Raw genomic sequence first — 9,045 nt, 5'->3', positions numbered from 1 at the left:
CCATCATTGTTGTTTGGCGGGCCCAGGCTGGGGATTCAAACCCACCACCTTAGGTGTATGTGGCTGGCGCCTTAGCTGCTTGAGCCACAGGCGCCGAGCCAATAATGCAACTATTAAGTCGATGGTAAAATGATTGGCTTTTCCAGTCATGGATTTCTGGGCCCCAGCTTCATGCTGCCTGTAGGCCCTGTTTTCTAGAAGGAATTCAGCTGAGAAATCTGAGTATAGACAGTCTGCCATATGCCAGGAAGATCAAACATCCACTTGCTTAGAGCAGCCTCCGGGGTTGTGTTTCAGGATGTGACTGCAGGTTAAACACTCCCAGGGACGGGAGATTTCCATGTCAGGCCATTAGCACTTGTTAGCGCTCCCGCTTTGTATTTAGTGGCCAGGGAGTGGCTTACTAATTCCCTCTCTCATTAAGTCAGATCATCATCGTTAATTAATATAACCACTTCGAAAGGTAATCAGAGCATTTCAGAATCAAAGAAAGATCAAAACAAGTTGAAGGAAGGCTTTCAAATCGGAAGCCCTGGTAGCAAAGAAGGCACAGCCATTGCTCTATTGAAGGTGAGAGGAAATTGTTAACTCCAGGGAGGCACTGGTTTGGAAGTAGAGAAGGTTGACCCAGGATTCTTCATTCTTTATGTTGAAAGGGATCAAATTAGATCTGAGACTGTTGCTTCTTACTTGTAATACATGACATTTTTCTCCGGGCTATTTAGCTTTTGACGTTAAAACATGTTCAATGTGCTCTTTTGTGTGGAAAACAATTGTGCAATCAGTTCAATTTTTGTATGTGTTTTGGAACTTGTTCCATCCTTCTCCTCATTAATACCACCATGGAATTATTGAGGCCTTAATTGTAGTTGGGATTTTAGGGATTTTTTTTTTTTGAGACATAGCCTCAAGCTGTCCCCCTCTGTAGAGTACAGTGATATCACAGCTCACAGCAACCTCCAACTCCTGGGCTCAAGCGAATCTCCTGCCTCAGCCTCCCAAGTAGCTGGGACCACAGGCGCCCGCCACAACACCCGGCTATTTTTTGGTTGCAACTGTCATTATTGTTTTGGCAGGTCTGGGCTAGATTCGAACCCGCCACCTTAGGCGTATGTGGCTGGCACCTTAGCCACTTGAGCCACAGGCGCCAAGCTCCCCCACCCCTTTTTTTTTTTTTACTTGAAATAGAGTCTCATTTTGTTACCCTCGATAGCATGCCCTGGTGTCATAGCTCATAGCAACCTCGAACTCCTGAGCTCAAGTGATTCTCTTGCCTCAGCCTCCCTAGTAGCTGGGACTACAGGCATCTGTCACAACGCCTGGCTATTTTGTTTGTTTATTTAGCAGGTCCAGGCCAAGTTCAAATCCACCAGCCATGGAGCATGTGGCTGGCACCCTAACCACTGAGTACAGGTGCCCAGACAATTTTAGGGTTCCTAACAAGGAACATGCTCTTCACCCCTAAATGTGACTAACGTTGTTCATTAGTTACGGTACCTCCAGGGTCATTGATAGATAAGTCCCAAATCTCAGTGGTTTGAGACAATAGAAGCTTAGTTTTTGCTTCTATAAATTCCACAATAGGAGTTCCTGATTCATGGAGAGTCTCCCCCAACCAAGTGCAGATTCAGGAACCTCCACCGTGTGGCCCCAGTGCCCTTAACACTTGGTGTCCAAGGACGTTCATCTGCACCAAGCGAGGTGTCTATGAACCTTCGGGAACTCTGCAGAGTGTTCTAGGCTGACCAGGAAGTATGGGGGCAGAGTTTCCACATGCAAGAAGCACGGGGAGGGTGTGGTTATCATCGTGGAGGGTGCAGGAAGGTTTTGATGAGATAAAGCACACACTCCTGGGCTGGGAGTGGTGCCTCACATTTGTAATCCTAGCACTTTGGGAGGCAGACGTAGGAGGATCCCTTAAGGCCAGGAATGAGACCAGCCTGAGCTACAGCCAGACTCCTTCTGCCCCCCAAATTTAAAAACTTACCTGGGCATGGTGAAGGGCACCTGTAGTCCTACTGGCTGCTCAGGAAGCTGAGGCAGGAGAATCACTGAAGTCCAAAAGTTTAAGGTTGCCGTGAACTATGATGATACTATTGCATTCTAGCCTGGGTGACAGAGTGAGATTCTGTTTCAAAAAAAAAAAAAAAAAAAAAAGACACATCATCCCTGACTCCTCTGGGCCACAAGGGCACTGGGAGGAAGGCATGACTCTATTTAAAACAGGCAGTCACTTTTCTAAGGCAGGAAGTGGGCCCAAGGTAACCAGTCTTTCTGATATATATATATTTTTTTGAAGTTGCATACACATTTTTTTTCCCTTTGAAACAGAATCTCACTTTGTTGCCCTCTATAGAGTACTATGGCATCATACCTCATAGCAACTTCAAACTTTTTTTTTTCTTAAGGCAGAGTCTCAAGCTGTCACCCTGGGTAGAGTGCTGTGGTGTCATAGCTCACAGCAACCTCCAACTCTTGGGCTTAAGTGATCAGTTTTTCTATTGCCTCAGTTTTTCTATTTTAGTAGAGATGGGGTCTTGCTTTTGCTCAGGCTGGTCTTGAACTCATGAGTTCAAGCAATCCACCCACCTCGTCCTCCCAGAGTGCTAGGATTATATGCATGAGCCACTGCACCCAGCCAACTTCAAACTGGGAGGGAGGTCTTGCTCTTGCTCAGACTAGTCTCAAACTTGTGAGCTCAAACAAGACCCACCTCGACCTCTCGGAGTGCTAGGATTACAGGTGTGAGCCACCGTACCCAGCCTACTGCATACTCTTTTTAACCAAGAGAGGGAAATAGAGGGACAGGAGCGATGGCTCGTGCCTGTAATCCCAGCACTGTAGGAGGACGAGGGGGGCAGATCGCCTGAGCTAACGAGTTCAAGACCAGCCTGAGTTAGAGCAAGACCTCATCTCTAAAAATGGCTGGTGATTGTGGTGGGCGCCTATAGTCGCAGCTACTGGGGAGGCTGAGATAAGTGAATCAACTTGAACCCAAGAGTTTGAGTTACTGTATGTTGTGATGACATAGCACTCTACCAAGGGTGACAAAGTGAGGGTCTGTCTCAACAGCAACAAAAAAAAAAAAACTGAAAATGGACAGGGAGAAGGTGCCACTGAGATTCTAGGGTTATTGCCTGTGCACCCAGGACTTCACCTGAGAGCCTTCTCTGGCATGCAGGGACTTCCCAGGGCAGGCCAGAGTACACAGGAGCCATCCCAGGGACAGGCCTCATCCTTCAGGTGGGGTAAATCTGAGGTATGCCTACCTGCCTTGGAATCTTCCCGAAGCCCTGAAGGTTTGCACCCCAGCTGCTCACAGAGATAACCTGCTAGTTAACAAACCAGGGGAGGCTTCCTCCCTTCTGGCCTCATTTCCTTATTCCTTCTCTGGGGCCTTCTAGGACCACTTCCCAAATGAACTTGCCTGCCCCAGGGGAAAGTGCAAACCCAATCCTCAAATAAACGATTGCATTGTAATCTTTGTCCCAGGTCAGGTTCTAGAGGAACCCAACCCAGGAGATCACCTTCCCAAACGTCCCACCTCCAACTCCACCCAGGGGCTGACAGTAGGAGTCAGAGAGAGGCTGCAGAGTGGGAGGTAGGCCCAACTTTCCCAGCCGAAAAGCAGATGCTTACAGCTCACAGGGCGTCTCAGAGACCGAGAGAAGCCTAAGCCACTCCATAATTTAAAGATCTCAGTTTATAAAATAGGAAAAAGGGCACTCTGGGAGACTGGGGAGGGTGGATCGCCTGAGCTCAGGAGTTCAAAACCAGTCTGAACAAGAGTAAGACCCCATCTCTAAAAATAGCCAAGCGTTGTGGCTGGCGCCTATAGTCCCAGTACTTGGGAGGCTGAGGCAAGAAGATCATTTGAGCCCAAGAGTTTGAGGTTGCTGTGAGCTATGACTCTACTGAGGACGACAAAGTGAGACTCTGTCTCAAAGAAAAACAAAGAAATAGGAAAAATAAGAAGCACCAGATAGGGTCACCAACATTGCGGTGGTTTTTGAAACTCAATCTCATAGGAGGAGATGTGACAGTCTCAGTAGGAGGCCCTCCTGGATGGGAGGCCTGGCTCCCCAGCCCTGAGATGAGTTCTCAGGGTTCCTATTTCTCGTCTCTCGGTGCAGAGAACACACGAGTGTGGAGAGCTTCTGAGACTCCGAGGGAGGAGGGACAGGGAAGGTGAGCTTAAGGGAGGTGTCTGGAAATCATCCCTCCTCTCTCAGCTTGCCCTTTTGTGAACTCCCTCCTTCCCCTGGCCCCTCAGCTGAGCATGGTACGTAAGCTGACTTCTGCAGGGTAACATAGTTTGAGGCATCCCTCTCTTCCTGCCTCAGTTCTCCCAGCACCCATCCTCCCCTAGAGTTGATGGGTAGGAAGCAAAGGCCTGTCCATAACACACGGTGGCCACACAGTGTTGGCTCTGTACGGACAGACAAAGCCACCTGATTTGAGGGGCCTCTGTAGGCAGGAGCCACCTCCTCTCTACATTTCATAATATGAAGAGACATTGTGATTCGTCCATTTGGAAACCCTGTCAGCATGGCAGTCCCTAGAGCAGTGGGGGGTGACAGACAATGAAGTGAGGCTCTGGTTTTATGGTTCTAGTCCCAGAGCAGCTTAAATCAGTGCTTGCTTTCACCCCCAGCACTGCCTGCCTTTTCAGCCAGTACTTTGTGGGGACCATCCACATTTTAAGAAAGAGCTGCCAGCCTTTAACTGTGAACCAAGGAAGGGAAATTCTTTGTCCTGTCTGGATGGCTTCAGGGCTAAAAGTGGGAGGATGCTGGAATTTGATGGAAAGTCACTGGGATCTCAGGAGGAAAAAGCATCCTGAATTAGAAATATTTTGTTTTAAGCCAGGCACAATGGCTTATGCCTGTAATTCTAGCACTCTGGAGGCCACGGTGGGAGGATTGTGTGAGGTCAAAGTTAGATACAGGTCCCAGCAACAGCAAGACCCTGTCTCCACTAAAAGTAGAAAAATTAATCAGGTGGTGTGGTGGATGTCTGGATCCCAGCTACTTGTGAGGCTGAGGCAGGAGGATCACTTGAACCCAGGAGTTTGAGGTTGCTGTGAGGTAGGCTTACACCACTCCACTCTAGGCTGGCAACAGCTAAGACTCTGTCTCCAAAAAAAAAAGAGGGTGGCGCCTGTGGCTCAAGGAGTAGGGCACTGGCCCCATATGCTGGAAGTGGTAGTGGGTTCAAACCCAGCCCTGGCCAAAAAGTGCAAAAAAAAGAGAAAGAAATATTTTGTTTTCTGGATTTTCATATCAAATGTACAGTAGACAAAAATGTGGATGAATATTCTTACTGTTAAAAGAACTGGAATTTCACTGGGGACAGTGTCTCATGCCTGTAATCCTACCACTTTGGGAAGCCAAGGTGGGAGGATCATTTGAGGCCCAGAGTTTGAGACCAGCGAGGGTACCATAGCAAGATGATAGCCGGGCGTGGTGGCACACACTTGTAGTCCCATCTACTCAGGAAGCAGAGGCAGGGGGCTCACTTGAGCTCAGGAGTTGGAGGTTACAGTGAGCTATGATCATACCATATAACTCTAGCTCAGGCAACAGAGCCAGACCCTGTCTCCAAACAACAACAACAAAAAAAAAACAACTGGTATTCACAGTGAGATGAGGCCAGACTGCCTGTTTAACCTCCACAAATACTGCCATCAGTATCAGTGGGGATTTTTTTTTTCTTTCCACTGTTATCTTTTCTTTTCTAGGAGCTTGAAATGATGGTCATTAAGGCAGAGCGGTCATGCGGCACTGCACATTGCAATGTCACTGCGCCAGGACCATGAAGGATGTGATGTGTCCTCAGAAAGATGGTAACTATCGTAGGGCGAATTGTCATCATTTTCTCTTTCCTAATATCTTGAGAGATCAATTTATTCTTTTCCAAATGTTTGCATCCATTTTCTTATTTGGTCCCTACTACAAACAGGAAGAAATCTTTGCGTGTGTATAGCCATCTTTCACCTCGGCTCTTGATAATAGCACCATCCTGCTAACCAGTGCGTGAGGGTATTAAACAAAGATCACTGAGCTTCTTCTTACCTGAATCAGGAGTCACCATTTTGTGCCTGGGTTTTACTTCAAAGGGGTCTGTACTTGGGGAGAAATATTAGTCAACTTCCTAGACTTCTATTCCTCCCTTAACCCAACAAGTTTCTCCTTTCTGCTCAAACCTGTTCTGATTTCGTGGTGCTGTCAATGATCTTTGACCCCTGGCCAAGGCAACTCCGCCTTTGGCAGTGGTGTGCTGTTAAACAGGCTGGCCAGGCATCTGCCACAACACCCAGTTATTTTTTGTTGAGGTTTGGCTGGGGCCGGATTCAAACCCACCACCCTCAGTATATGGGGGCTGGCACCCTGCCCACTGAGCCATAGAAACTGCCCAGAAATCTAGATTTTTTTTTTTTTTTTTAGACAGAGCCTTAAGCTCTCCCCCTGGGTAGAGTGTGGTGGCATCACAGCTCACAGCAACCTCTAACTCCTGGGCTCAAGCGAGTCTCCTGCCTCAGCCTCCCAAGTAGCTGGGACCACAGGCACCCGCCACACTGCCTGGCTATTTTTTGGTTGTTGTTGTAATTGTCATTGTTGTTTGGCAGGCCGGGGCTGGATTGAACGTGCAAACCCCTATGTTATGTGGCCGGCGCCCTAGCTGCTGAGCTACAGGTTCTGAGCCAGAAGGCTTGGGTATTTAATTGACTTAAAGTATAATAAATGTCATCAAACTCTAGAGAAGACGTGCTACAGTGATCCTGAAAAGCATACTTACTGTGTGACAGTGTGAGCGCAGCTGTTATTATATAAGGATCCCTTACTTTGGAATGTCTCGCCTCATGTCTTATGAGACATTTTCAAATGTGCCCACATCCTGCACTAATATAATTATTTTTTGTTGTAGAAAATTTTGATATTATTTTTGTAATGTAAATTGTTACATTATTATTCATTAAATTTGCGACGGGCCATGACCTCTTGGCAATTACCACACATCACTTTCGTCTCTAACTGACAAATTGTTTTCCATACATAGGAGCATTTTTATGAGACTGAATTGCACAATGAATAATGCTGACATACCTTTTCCTTCCCCTCGGCAGGCTGATGTGATCTGTGAAAATGGGTCCCAATTCACTTACCTAGAAAAACCCACAAAGTCATGCAAGTCAAGAGGTTCAAACCTTCCTGTTCACTGTAAGAACACACGTGAAGTCAAGGTGGCTCAGACCTGTAATCCTAGTGCTCTGGGAGGCTGAGACAGGTGGATTGCTTGAGCTCAGCAGTTCAAGACCAGCCCGAGCCAAAGTAGGACCCCCATCTCTAAAAATAGCCTGGCATTGTGGCAGGTGTGTGTAGTCCCAGCTACTTGGGAGGCTGAGACAAGAGAATCACTTGAGCCCAGGAGTTGGATGTTGCTGTTGAGCTATGAGTTTATGCTTATGCCCACAAGCTACAATTGGTACAGTAGCACGCTACTGAGGGCAACAAAGTGAGACTCTGTCTCATAAAAAAATAAATAAGTGAAAATGCCCAAGCCATTAAGGGTATTCATATACAAAAAGCCACCAGGTATTTGAAAGATGTCACCTTAAGGAAACAGTATGCACCATTCCAACAATACAATGGTGTTGGTAGGTGTGCCCAGGCCAAAGGGCGGGGCTGGGCACAGGGCCGATTAGCCAAAAAGAGTGCTGAATTTTTGCTGTAAAAATACAGAGAATAACACTGAACTTAAGGGTTTAGATATAGATTCTCTGGTCCCTGAGCACATTCAGGGGAATGTAGCACCCAAGATGTGTTGCCAAATTTACACGGTCGGATTAACCCATAAATGAGCTCCCCCTGCCACGCGGAGATGACCCTCACCGAAAAGGAACAAATTGTTCCCAAACCAGAAGAGGCACTTTCACAGAAGAAAAACTGAAGAAACTAAAATTGATGCAAGGCGACATAAACTAAATGCAAACAACAGTTTGAAAAAAGGCCGGAAGCAGTGGATCATACCTGTCATCATAGCATGCTGGGAGGCCAAGGCAGGTGGTTTGCTTGGTTTCCGGAGTTCGAGACCAACCTGAGCAGGAGGGAGAAGCCTGTCTCTACTAAAAATAGAAAAACTGAGGCCAAGGCCGGTGGATCGCCTGAGCTCACGGGTTTGAGACCCCGTCTCTAAAAATAGCCAGGCATTGTGGCAGGTGCCGATAGTCCTAGCTACTTGGGAGGGGGAGGTAAAGAGAATCCCTTAAGCCCAAGTGTGTGACGCCACAGCACTCTACCGAGGGCGACAAAGTGAAACTGTCTCAAAAAACCAAAAAATAGAAAAACTAGCCAGGAATTGTGGTGGGCACCAGTAGTCCCAGCCTCTTGGGAGGCTGAGGGAGGAGGATCCCTTGAGCCCAGGAGTTTGAGGTTGCTGTGAACTACCACACAACACAGTGGCACTCTATTGCAGGACCACAGAGTGAGACTCAGTGGAAAGAAGGAAGGAAGAAAAGAAAGAAAGAAAGAATTCAGGAGGTGGCAGTCTAAGGCTAGTGAAGGTCATCAATATCTCAGGTTCCTTCCACTTTAGCTTGTGGGTTTTCATTCCTGCTTGCACGGTGGCCATGCACATCAACACATCACATCCATGTGGCGGACAAGAAGATTCAGGAAAGAGGGAAAGCCTTGCCAGAGGCATTCGGCCGTATCAATGTTGGGGGAGAGGGAAAAAGTCTCTCGAGGACCACCTTAGCACGTGTTGCAGCTCAGAAAAGTATGGCGCTTTGGCACACTGAGTACCTTGAAGCAAAGGAGAATGGAAGGCCTCCGAAGCAAACTCTCTCTGACCTCCTGCCCTCCTGTCACTGGCCTTTCTTTCTCCTTTGAAGTGAGCATAGAAATCCAAATTCCTGGCTCGGCGCCTATAGCTCAACTGGCTAAGGCGCCAACCACCTACACCTAAGGTGGCGGGTTTGAATCCCCAGCCCGGACCTGCCAAACAACAATGATGGCTGCAACCAGAAAATAGCCGGGCGTTGTG

Source organism: Otolemur garnettii, unplaced genomic scaffold, assembly GCF_000181295.1.
Source record: "Otolemur garnettii isolate 467f Iridium unplaced genomic scaffold, OtoGar3 scaffold00023, whole genome shotgun sequence".
NCBI lineage: Eukaryota > Metazoa > Chordata > Mammalia > Primates > Galagidae > Otolemur > Otolemur garnettii.
This window is presented reverse-complemented; position numbering follows the sequence as displayed.